At 39.8% G+C, this 12833-nt stretch overlaps 1 protein-coding gene across 7 annotated transcripts in view; it reads left to right on the plus strand.

The window, feature by feature from the left end:
• Nucleotides 1–12833, plus strand: part of nfic (nuclear factor I/C) — a 468411-nt gene that overhangs the window by 159793 nt on the left and 295785 nt on the right. The window lies entirely within an intron of this gene.

A 12833-nucleotide genomic window follows, 5' to 3' on the forward strand; every position in this document is an offset into this window, starting at 1 on the left:
GGCAGCCATTACCATTAAAACTGTGCACTACAGTTTTAAAGCAGATAATTTAGCTGTGACATTTTTGTGTTTTATCTTTTTTTTTTTTTTATAAAGACTGGCCGATATTCCTCATTCAAATATGTTCTCACATACAGTTGCATTTATAGAACATAGCACAGTTAAAGAAATGCACTCAGGCTTCACTTTACAGTTTGCCGTGGGTTTCCTCTGGATTGCTTGTAGCAGACTAGCCGGAACCTTTCCACATTTGAATGCTTTTGATTAAACAGGCGTTTTAGAAATCTCTGCTGACACTTGCAACATTTCAGGAGGGTCTGTGAAAGGATTTCCTTGCCGCAACAAATAACTCTTGTCTTCCATGGCCCAGCAAATTCTTCAAGTCTGTTTATCAAAAGAATAACAGTGGGGTTGAGAGGGAACTGGAGGGGGAGAGAATGGACGCTGGGAGGAAGTCCGAGTCCGTTTTTTTTTTTTTTCCCTTCAGCTTATTGAGGCAGTTTACAGTCTTTTATCTTAGTGGCCGACCCTGTGGAATTAACACACAGGATTATGGTTTCACTTGAGTCACAGTACCAAACTACTTTATTGAAAATACATTGGATAACAATGGGATTTGTGGTGCTGCCATCTTTAAGAAGGCCACTGGCTTGGGGCCTCTGCTTAACCGCCAAGTAAAAAAAAAAACTGTACCTGGACCACCTGTAACTGGAATAAGATTGCTGTGGTTGGGTTTTAATATGGGACCACAAGCCTTTGGTTTGAGGGGAGTACTCTTGTCCCCTTTAATGATATTCTGCTTTTTTGTTATTCTTCCATTTGCTATGGTTTTGCCTGGACTTTGCCCTAAATTAGTTTCTTTTGTTGTTTATTCTTTTATTTTTTGCAAATTAGAACAATCTGGATAAGAACAGGCCATTCAGCATAACAGAGCCTGCCAGTCCTATCCACTTAAGTCAAGTGTTAAAAGTCCCTAAAGTCCTGCTGTCTACCACACTACTTAGTCATTTTATCTAAGTGTCTGTTGTTCGCTGTGTGAGGAAGAACTTCCTAATATTTGTGCAAAATTTACCCTCAACAAGGGTCCAACAATGTCCTCGATGAACTAATTTTACAGTCACAGTCTCGGTCCACTGTCCTAATTTCATTTATAATTTTAAACACTTCAATCATGTCTCCTTCTAATGTCTGAAAAGGTTCAACTCATCAGTCAGTCATCTCATAACCCATACCTTCCAGTCTTGGAATCGGCCTAGTTGCTCTTCTTTGGACTTTTTCTAGAGCTGCTTTGTCTTTTTGAAGGCTGGAGACCAAAACTGCACACAGAACTCCAGATGAATCCTCACCAGTGTTTTATAAAGCTTGAGCAGAATAGATAGATCAATCTGGACAAAAATAGGCCATTCAGCCAAACAAAGCTCACTAGTCCTATACATTGAATTCTTCCAAAAAACAGGTCCTTCTGGTTCAACTGTCTACCACACAACTTGGTCATTTATGACACAAAAATAGCTGGATTGGTTAAAAAAAAAACAAAAATTGCTGAATTCCAGCATTCTAAACGTTGTCACCTTCTATATACTCCCCCTCCCGAACTTTACACCACTCCATACGTGTCTTTCATTGATTGAAACAGTGCTGGAAATCTTTTTGCTTGAGGTGCATCAACAAGCTTGCTGTTTCTGCCTTCACTTTATCCACTGAAGAAAAATGTGTTCCCTTCAGGTCACCTTTGATTTTTGGGAATAAGTAAAAATCACAGGGAGCTAAATCGGGCGAATAGGGAGGATGATCGAGGACAGGAATGTTTTTGTCAGTCAAAAACTGCTTTACGGAAAAAACCATTGTGCACGGGAACCTTGTCTTGTCTTGTCTTGCTGTTCGCTTTTTTCACCCGACGTTGTCGCTGCAACTCATGTAGCGATTATTGTGCAGACATTGACTGGGCTATTCGCAGGATATACCTAGCCGGTAGGCGGTTAGAGGGGATATAGTTCTATAATTCATGTCCAGCCAACCTCCAGACGGTTTTCAGGGAAAGCCCCAAGCCCTAACCAGTTATTTTTGTGTCTCACCTCGTATTCCATGTGTCTATGGTTCTCTGTGTAAAGGAAATCTTCCTAATGTTTGTGTGAGATTTACTTTGACCCCGTGTTCTTGAGGAACCCATTTTAAAGTCACCATCTTGATTCAGTGGACTAATTCCCTTCATAATTTTAAATACGTCAATCATGTTTCCTCTTAATCTCTGTTTACTTGAACTGTAAAGGCTCAGCTCTTTTAATCTTTCCTTATAATTCATCCCCTGCAGTCCTGGAATCAGCCTAGTTGCTGTTCCCTGAACTTTTTCTAGTGTTGCTATATTTTTATGGATATCAAAACTGAACACTGTACTCCAGCTGAGGCCTCACCAGTGCATTATAAAGTCTACACATCAGGGCGTTCATCAAGTTCTTAATGACTTCTGAGCACTGGTCTTGTTAATCTTACTGGTTTTCTTAATCTGCTAGTAAATGGATTTGTTAATCTTATTTATGGTGGTATGTTCTTTAAGTATCTTCTTTTTAGTCAAAGTATTTTGACAAAAAGAGTTTTCTAGTTTCTGTTTGTTATCTAGGAAGCCCTTTTTCTTGTTTTTACAAATGCTGTTCATCTTATCTTTCCTTTTTCCCTTTTATAATGACCCTAGCAGTGGAGGGGCTAACAGTTCTGACCAACAGAACTCCTATTTAAGAGCCGAGTAGATACGTTCACATTACAGGCTTCATTGCTTAATTCAGAAGTTTTGCTCAGATCCTGATGGTTCTCATTCATAAGTTCAAGTGACTTGGGGATCTAACTGCAATGTGAACGCGTATGTCCTCTGAAATGGCATGTTAGTGCATGAGTCATCTGTGTCACCAACAACAAAAAACATCACGTTTGTGAGATGACTTGTGGTTTTAAAACCCACAAAATTGACACACTAGTAGCTAGTGCAGGCATCAAACAGTTTGTCTGCTGTACGTAGTTAGGTCAAGAAGGCAATAAGAAGATAGACGGCTCATTTTTTATGTTTTCACAGCTGTTTCTGGCACTGCTGCACCAGTAGGTGTATGGGTATGAGAAAGGAGTCCGCAATGGTGGTGCTGATTTGTCTTGCTGCCAGAGCACAGCCCATATGTATGGGCAAAAAAAAACACATGAATTCCAATCTGACTGCTCTCATTCATGTTGCATGGCCATGAAATGCATATATAAATACACTTTTTCTTCTGTTGAGCTTGTGTAAAGTTTTCATTTTCTGTTGGGGACAAATATAGGATATCTAATCTAACATCTGATCTAACCTAAGGAGAAATGTTCACTAAGCTTTATTTCCAGTGATTCCTAGCATTGGATGGTGGGGAAATGAGTTAAGGTCCTTTTTCATCCATCCATTCCATTTTATCCCAGGAAGCATTGGGTTCAAGGCAGGAACAATCCCTGGACTGTCTGTCTGTGGGTGAACACACACATCCAGGGCCGATTTAGCATTCCCAGTCCACATAAGATGTATGTCTTTGGGCTATGAGATGAAACCCACACACAAGCTTGGGGGTCTTTGTTAAACACTCATTGGTTTAGTGTTTAGGGGTGTCCAACTCCAGTACTGGTGGGCCACAGTGGCTGCAGGTTTTTATTTTAACCCTTTAACTAATCGGTAAGCAGTTTTCACTGCTAATGAACTCCTTTTTAAGGATTCAGCCCTCATTCATCAGAGCTTTCTCAGCTCACAACCTGCCTCAGTGAAATTAAAACCTGGATGGAGCAGAACTCTTTAAAATTAAACTGCAACAAAACTGAACTCCTGCAAATTGGAACTAAAATGCTCCTTCCCAGTCCATCTTGGTGGTGATCTCATCAGACCTGCCTCTACTGCAAAGAATATTGGTGTCATTTTTGATTCCTCCCTCTCTTATTCCGCCCACATAAATCACATTAAGAAACTTTCTTACTTTCACCTCCGTCACGTATCCTGTGTTTGCTCCTTCCTCTCCTTTTCTAACGCTGAGAAACTTGTCCATGCTTTTATCACATCCCGCATAGATTATTGTAACTCGCTGTTGGCAGGTGCCCCTTCTAATCTTATATCACAGCTCCAGCTTATTCAAAACTCGGCTGCAAGAGTCCTGACATGAACCAGCAGAAGCGAGCACATCACACCCATCCTGCTTCGCCTTCACTGGCTCCCTGTGTCTTACAGAGTCGAATATAAAATCCTACTAATAACCTAAAAAGCCTTAAATAACCTCGCGCCAAACTACATCAGTGACCTTCTCCATCACTATGTGCCTGTCCGCCCACTAATGTCCTCTGATTCTGGTAATCTTGTTGTGCCCCACACTAATCTTCACTCCATGGGTGACAGCAGGGCCATCAGCTGTATAGCGAGTGCCCAGACTCTGGAATGACCTACCGAAATTAATCAAGTCAGCTGACTCCATGAATTCTTTTAAAAAACAACTCCAAACCTATCTGTTCAAGAAGGCTTTTAGCTCTACTTGACTTCATTCCCCTTCTCTCAGTTTACCTCCATGTCAAGATGCTCATGTAACCTGTGTGTGTGTGTGTGCGAGACCATCAATTCTGTTGTCCGTTAGGCTTTCTCTGAATTTACTGTCTTAGTCTTCTTTATTTATTTATTTGGTTTGTACAATGCTATACGCTGTATACCCTGCCGTTCTTTCTTATATTCTGTATGTGCCTTGAGCATGGGAAAGGCAATATATAATAAAATGTATTATTATTATTATTATTATTATTATTATTATTATTATTATTATTATTATTATTATAGCTGACTACCTGCGTAACCCTGGGAATTTAAAATTGTGGCCATCTGTAGCCATCCAAACTTCGTCCATGGAGGACAGTGGCAGAGCACCTCAGCTAACGCCTGTGTGCAGTGCTATTAAATTTTATCATTGCGGGTCCTGTTTGTGGATTTGCACTTTTGTGATGAAAGATTCTTTAAAACGAGCTAAGTAGAAAATTGTGAATGCCATGAAATCACTTTTTGTTTGTCCAGAGCCTCCTGACTCTGGTATGAGGAAACCCTGACATACTGTATGATATACTATTTGACTTGTCTTGACGTCTGCTTATGCAAGACGGCAAGTATTTTGTGGCCGCTACTCCCTATTTTTGGCCCTATTGCCCTGAATAAACCTTATTTTGAGGCAATTTTTGGACCATATTTTTTACAGGAAACGACACCCTTATGTATGGTAAAGAGTAAAGCAATAGTTGTCTTTAGCAAAAAAGGTGATCAGTAGGACTTGAAGTTATGCAGGCCACATAATCCGATCTCCTAATGGAGTACGAAGGGTCAAAGTTACCCCTTTTCACAAAAAATGGAGACTGGTAATCTAGGCATGTGGAGTGTCGTTTTATGTTATTTTGTCGTTGCTGATCACAAATATGATCATATTTTTGATTATTTACCGGTGGTCCTTGCCCTCTTAGCCCTCTTAGCCCTCCCAGAAGGTTCAAAAAGACAAATGTCAAATATAAGCATGTGGGGGATCGTTTTAGACATGGTTTTCATGGTTAACACCTATGAATATTATGATGTTTGATCCTTTACTAGGCACCATCCAGCCCACTATGGACCTGCATCAGAGGGTGAAAATGACAAACCTCTATTACAATTGAGAATATTTAGACATTGAAATTGAAGCAAACAGTTTAATATTTCCAATTCTAATGCAACTATTCTTGTTTTATTTATTTTTTGTCTCTTCACCCTGGCCGACTGACCTAATCATCAATCCGTCATTCAGAGACTTAAAAAACAAAGAAAATCAATTTTTAAGGACTCTGTTTCTCTTAATTATACATCTGTCTTATGCAAATGTGTGTTAATTATTTTTGTATACTATTTATGCATCATTATTAAATTTGAATTTGTTTGCATATAACTACTACTTTGACATCTTGTAAAGCACTTTGAGTTTGTCGAGTGCATAAAAATATGCTGTAGATATAAATGTTGTTGTTCATTATGTCCTCCTACCGCATGAAGTCAGTCGTTACATTTCTTAAGGACACCCCAGATGAAGGTGGCTTGTGCTAATTCAGACTTTTTATTGTTTGTGTTATGATTGATTTGCGTGGTTTCTGTTGTTGTGGATTGGAGGCGACACAGGAGCTGGAATGACTGAACCTGCTCCACCCATGGAGCTCACTCTCTTTGCTGGACACATCCACCTTTCTTTTGAACCAGCTTCTTTTTCTGTAAATATTCTCAAAATGAGATATCCTTCTGGTTACCCTGCACTTTTATACCATGCCCAAGTACTCCATTATCTCACAATTTACTCCAGACATTGCTTCTTTATAATTGATTATGTGTTGGATGATCTTGATTTTCAACTATTTCCCTGCCTTGTCATGAAGTGTGCTGTAAATGGAATAAGATATCCATTGATTGATTGAACTTGCCTTGAGTAGTCAGCTCTTGTTGATCCTTCTGCTTGTTAAAATGGTTAAGTGCTGATTTTTCTCCCGTGCTCTCAGATTTAGGATTCTCAATTTGACAGCAGCCAAACATTGCCACTTTCTCCATTAGTAACCCATTGCTAATGCTAATGGAACATCGCGTGTTTGCCTTGATTTTTATTGACTTGCATTTCAAGTGTTTCGTTTTGTTTTCTTTCACCAGCAGCCAAACAATAATGAGATTCAAACTAATGACCAGGCAGACTTTGATCCCACTTGCACCTGGGTCTTGTTATTTTTTTTTTTGTGATCAATTTTTTTTTTTTTTTTTTGTGGAAGGAATTTAACACACATGAAGAAGATCAATTGAAAAAAAGAAACACCAAACGGTGCCAGTATCACCCGAAAGCCACTCTCCCAAACCCCAAAAGCTTTACCCCAATACCCCCCTCAAAACCACACTCCCATACCCTCTAAAATAGAGCCTAGTACCACAATAACCACATTTATTTCTATAGTACATGAGCTCAAAGTGCATTACAACATATCAAGGAAGTAATTACATGTAAAAGAAAAACAAAGTAAATGTATATAAGAAAAATAAAGCATAAACAGTATACAACGAAAAATAACGCAAGTATATAATTCAGAGAAACAGTGCCTTTAAATATGGGTCAGTCAATATGGATAAGGTCAGTTGGAGAAAGTCCCGTGTGTTATTACAGGCTCAGTGACTTCCATGATTCCCCTGACACGAGCATTGACAGTTGCTGCATTGTGAACAGAGTTTAGAGGGCTAGCGTCTTGTTTGTCCCCACATTCGATCGTAGTTATTTTGCATTTTTGTCACACAGCGACTGTTGCACTACAGTGAAGCTTCACATGACTGAATTCACTGTGCATATCACGGTGGTTTAGTTATACAGAGGGTCGTATAATGTGTCAGTTTCACTTTCAAATTCACATCCTATCGATAGTAATATCGCTAAGTTTGAGCAGAATTTCAGTTTCAGTTTGTTCTAAAACTACCTTTTACAGCATTTCATTTGCCATTTTGTTTTTTGTTGGAGGCTCCACTCCATTCATGAATGTTGACGAGTTACCTTAGATGGGCAGAAAGTATAGAAATATTCTTTCTTCTTTTTCCCAACTTGATGTTATTTCATCCACTGGTTTGCAGCATAATACTTTACTTTTCCAAAAGATATTTGAGCTTAACACTATAAAGCATATCACTACATGTCACCTCGAGCCTGACTCGTGCTTAACAGAAATTACTTAGAATTAGAGTTAACATTAAGGTGGCTAAACCTTGAGTATTGTCTGCTCTTCGTACCTGATTAAATATTCTGGTCTTGATCCACTAATTTTACGGTGCTATCTCAGGTACGCTGCAAATGACCAAAGAATTCTGTTAAATTAGCAGTTTTAACTGGTTACTCAATAATACAGTGATGGTAATGAAGGCCAGCTGTCACTGCAGCCCTCCAGAATTTGAGTTTGACGCCCTATTCCAGTCTGACTTAGAAGGAAGTGTTTCATTCACTTGTTTCACATCACGCTTCCCTGTTTTCAGATGCCTTTCTTATGGATTTAATTGTCATGTTGCTATTCAGCAGCTTATGAGAGCTCCAGTATTGTACTACAAATTGCATTTCATGTTTGGTTTTGTACTACTGGCCCAATTCATCTGCACCAGGCCCTGACTGAAGTGGTTTGCTCTGGGAGTTCTTTATAAAGATCTAACATTAAAGGAATACTCCACTTAAAGTGATATATGTTCATCCATTTCTAATCCCATCTATGTTGTAGTGATGGCCAAGGAAAAGTTTTCATCAGATATTCAGATGTGCCCGAGCACTTGAACTGAAGATCCGCCTCCTCCCCATCATTCATTGGTCATAAGTCCAGCCCAGTAACAGCTTCTTCATTGGCTAACATTGCATTTCACGTGACATTAACAGTGCAAAGTTTACTGAGTGTGGTGTTTTAGTCAGGGCCGCCACACAGGCTTGTGTTTAACTTTTTTTTTATGTTGTTTATTTTTGATTCTTTTGTTTATGTCATTATTGTTACTTATAGCCATATGAATAAATAAGTACACCCCATGGAAATGGTTGACTTTTTCAGCATATCAGAGCAGGCAAAGCTGTGTCTACAGATAAAGGGGAAATACTTGAACAAATGGCACATAACATTGACTTGGCATATTCATTCTCATTATCTAAATGAACAAAGATGCAAGTTCAAAACACAAACCTAAATTTTTGTGCTTTGAAAATATGAGCAATCTTCTCAGAGCCCTGATGTTGTTCTGTCTAAAAACCAGGATGTATGTTCAGGGGCAGCACTATATTATGTAATGTGTATGTGTAGAGATGACAGTCGTGAAACAGGAGGCTGCCTGAAAGGCCTAGAACTGTGGTGATAATCTCAGAACACCTGACGCAGATAATTGTTTAATTAAGAAAAAAATGAGCAAAATGACTAATTAAGCAAATAATTAAGCACCTGAAAATAATTAACGAACTACCATGAAAAGACATCTGTGATACCAGGAGCCATGGAATCAAACGAGGAAACGATTCTGATGTTCATGACAGACTTCTGCTGCAAGATGACTAGCAAGGGGAGGGTAGACAGTTGGTCGAGGTCTCCAGGGACTTCATGTATAAACCTTGTTTAGATTCCATATAAAATTTTACTTATGCCTGAAAGGCAAAAATGTTGTATGTGCAAAAAAACTATGTGTGCCACACCAAGTTCCTTTGTAAATCTCATATCAACTTAAAACTCAATCACGCACTCTTAGCCACTCCCCGTCACTGCCCATCAGTAACCATATATGGCTTACAAAATGCCTTTTTTGAATATTCATGATCTAATCACCATATATATTTATTCCTGTTCCCGAGTGACCTCTTTACTACAAACCATGGAAGAACAAAGGAGAAACAACCCAGAAAAAGAAACTCCAGTGAATTTCAACCTTGTTATGGCTGACTAAAGTGGAGAATCACACAGAGATTTTTTTTGCCAGCCTCTCTGTGGAGTCACAAATAAAATATAAACTGAAAACAAGAGTAGGAGCAGCTGAGCGGAGAGAGCAGTAGCCGTGAACCATCATGAACATATTGTAGTCTTGAGAATCTTTTAACGCGAAGGCCAGCAAATAAGAAGAGGAATACTAAGGAAAAGTCTCAGACTTACTCCCATAACTGGAGTATGGAGTAAGATTTGGAGGTCCCACTCCCTGGATACAATTGTGTTAAGAAAAAGAGGAATACAGTTAACTAATGTAAAGCTTAAAAAAATCAAAAGAAAGTGAATACAAACTAGTAACTGCTTAAAAAGGGCAGCCTTGAACGAGTGTCTTTATGGCAGTTTTCAGTCATGAGTGTCAGATGGTCATTTTCCGCACTTGTCAGAGGTAAGAACCAATCTTGTGTCTTTTTCCCAACTATAGACCTGAGAAGGCACCCGATGAGGGCCGCTGACTCCACCTCTTCCAGTCCAGGGATTATAAGAGCAGGGCACATCCGTCTCATTTGGTAATAAGCAACCCGCCTGGATGGTGCTCCAACCTGATGCTTGACCGCTCTTCACGGCCTTTTTGCTTTAGCCAATGGCAGAAACCATTTTTGTTCAATTTTTGCACCATCATACACCTGTTATTTTGGTTACATTTATTGATTCACTAAACCAGTTGACCCGAAGGGCACCCCAGCATTTAATTTAGACTTTTGAATTCCTCTCGGCCAATGTCATGGCACACCTGAATGATTTGGAATCCTCACTCATTGGGCAGGTGTAACATAAGTTTAATATGTCACTGACCTCTGTACAAAAATATTTTATAAATCTACTTTTCTTTCTACTCACATGCACAATGGACACAGATTTAGCACAGAGACTCATCATTTAGAACTGCTAGGCAAGCATTTTAAGACAAGACAAGTTAGTGACAACTGCAAAATGGGCAGTCAGACTGATGACCATTGTATACTATTTACGTGTGTCAAACTCTGCATGAAACTGTATCCTTTTTTGCCTTTTTTGGACTGGCATGATTCACCTAAGTGGAGGCCTGCACGTGAAGAAAGAGTGTAAAGCCTTGGAACATTGCAAGGCACACCTTTGAAGCCGATGGACAGATGGGAGATAACGTCATCCGATCTGGAAAATCCTTCCAACGCAGCGACGAACATGGCAGACTCTATACATCGGGCCCCCATTCCCGAAATGTGTTCTTGTCATGGCTTCCTTCATCTGTTATGCCACGTAAGCCGTCATTAAAGGAAGCTGAGTTATTTCTCTTGTGTGATTTCTTACCACCATATTACTAAGGGAGGGGTATCGCCTTTTTATATTATACTAGGCTGACCCGCCTTTTAAGGCGACCGACTTTTAAGTTGACCACTTCTTAAGGCAATTCAACATGTAGATCAATTTGGTATTTATACAAACTCATTAATTTGGTTATATTGCAATTGAGCGGTATTACTTTAATACTCATAGTTTCTGTTATTTTTGTGATGAAATTTAAACTTTTTTTCTATATTGAGGTCGCCCTCTTGAACCCCCCTGATATTTATTATTACACGGTGAGGCATTTGTACTCCATCAACATTAATTATTTCCAGAGACATAATTGTGTCTATTTTTCCAGCGCATCGCGCACAAAAGCAAGGGAACGATGGGAGCACCAGAACTCTGCTCACATCATGTCGCTTCGTACCGCAAGGGACGGAACGGAAGGACAATCCCGACCGCTTTTATATAGTAAGAAAGAAGAAGAAGATATCGCACAGTCTGGAGTAGAAAATCATCTTTTACCAATCCCATCGTGCATTGCAAAATGAACGGGGCGTGTGTGAAACTCCACGCCTGCGTAGCACTCATGGGACGGAAGGACAATCCTGACCGCTTTTATATAGAAGGATCTATATAGTTTCAGGTTATGTAACATGCCATAATCACGAAATAACTCATTCCAACAAGGGAGCTAGCGCCCCCTGCTGGATACAACAGGCTATTGTAAATCACAATAAGAAAAAGAAGAATACAGTTAACTAAGGCAAAGCAATAAAAAATAAAACAAAACCTAATAAAAACTATTAAGTAAACCACAACTAAGAGCAATTAAGGAAAAAAAGCAAAGAAAAGGGGAATCAAATGAAAACTAAAGCCAAGGACATGGCCCTAGCAAGGCCCTGACTCAGACTTAAAATGGTGGTGGCATTGGCAAGTGAGATGTGTGAATGCAGGAACATCAACATAAAGCAGTGCTCTGCCATTGATCAGATGCCCTTCAGGTGACTGCCCAACAGTTAAGCACATTATTGACCACACCTCAAGGGCACTTCACCATTAAAGATCTTAATCGGCAAAATGACAGAATTAACTCAAATGAGTAAAAATAGAAAACAATTACACAAAGACATGGCAATGCAATTAAAGTGGGCAGTTAGAGTGAAAAGAGTGGGTCTGCCACAGGTGGTGGAGGCGCTGGCTGTGGCTCTTTTCATAGAGCTGGTCTCATAAGTACAGTATATGAGGGCAGAGCAATTCAGTGATATAAGAAGGGGAAGAACAGAAAGACAGAAGGATATGAGGCTGTGAGAGCACAGGTGGGCTTATAAAACTGATGCAGATATGAGAGACAAATGGCTGAGCAATAGGAAGGAGGGCAATACATTTTCTGCCTAAAAAGAACAGTAAATCCTATGTCTGATTTGTCCGACTACAGGTTTGCCTGCTGCTTTTCACCCATCACCTCCCTCCTGGTCATTTGCCTGAAATGTGTTCCCCATTCAGAGTGTTCATAGCAATACATTGGTAATGAGTAAATCACTTTGGCTAAAGCGTCTGATAAATATAATGCTAATATTTCACATTGTGGTTATCGAAGTAATACTGGGATGACAACCCAACTGTCCCCGTTTACTTGCAGGATATTCAAAGAACAATGGCACGTGATGGCATTCAACAAACTTCTAAACAATACAAGGTTGCGCTTTAGCAATCGGGCTGATCAAAGGGTGGAGCTCCTAAGTATGGGCCTCTTAAGCCATGTGTGATGTCTCCCCCTTGGTGGTCTCCTTTTTTATAGGTCAGAGACCGAAAGGAGAGGAATTAGTTGCCCTCACTGGGCAGTCTTTCTATGTTTTGGAACAAAGTGAACACAAGGTAATTAACGGAGGCAGTGCCCCTTTTTGGCTTGGGGTGGTATCACATACCTGTGAAAAACTTGGTCGGTGACTCTCTGAAATGTGTGTGTCACAGTACTTATTGATGCGGACAGGTTCAAAGGGCAGCTGGAGCCAATCCCAGCAGTCATTGGTTGCAAGGCAGGAACAACAGTTGGACAG

The sequence above is a fragment of the Polypterus senegalus genome, chromosome 10 (assembly GCF_016835505.1).
Source record: "Polypterus senegalus isolate Bchr_013 chromosome 10, ASM1683550v1, whole genome shotgun sequence".
Taxonomy (NCBI): Eukaryota; Metazoa; Chordata; class Cladistia; order Polypteriformes; family Polypteridae; genus Polypterus; species Polypterus senegalus.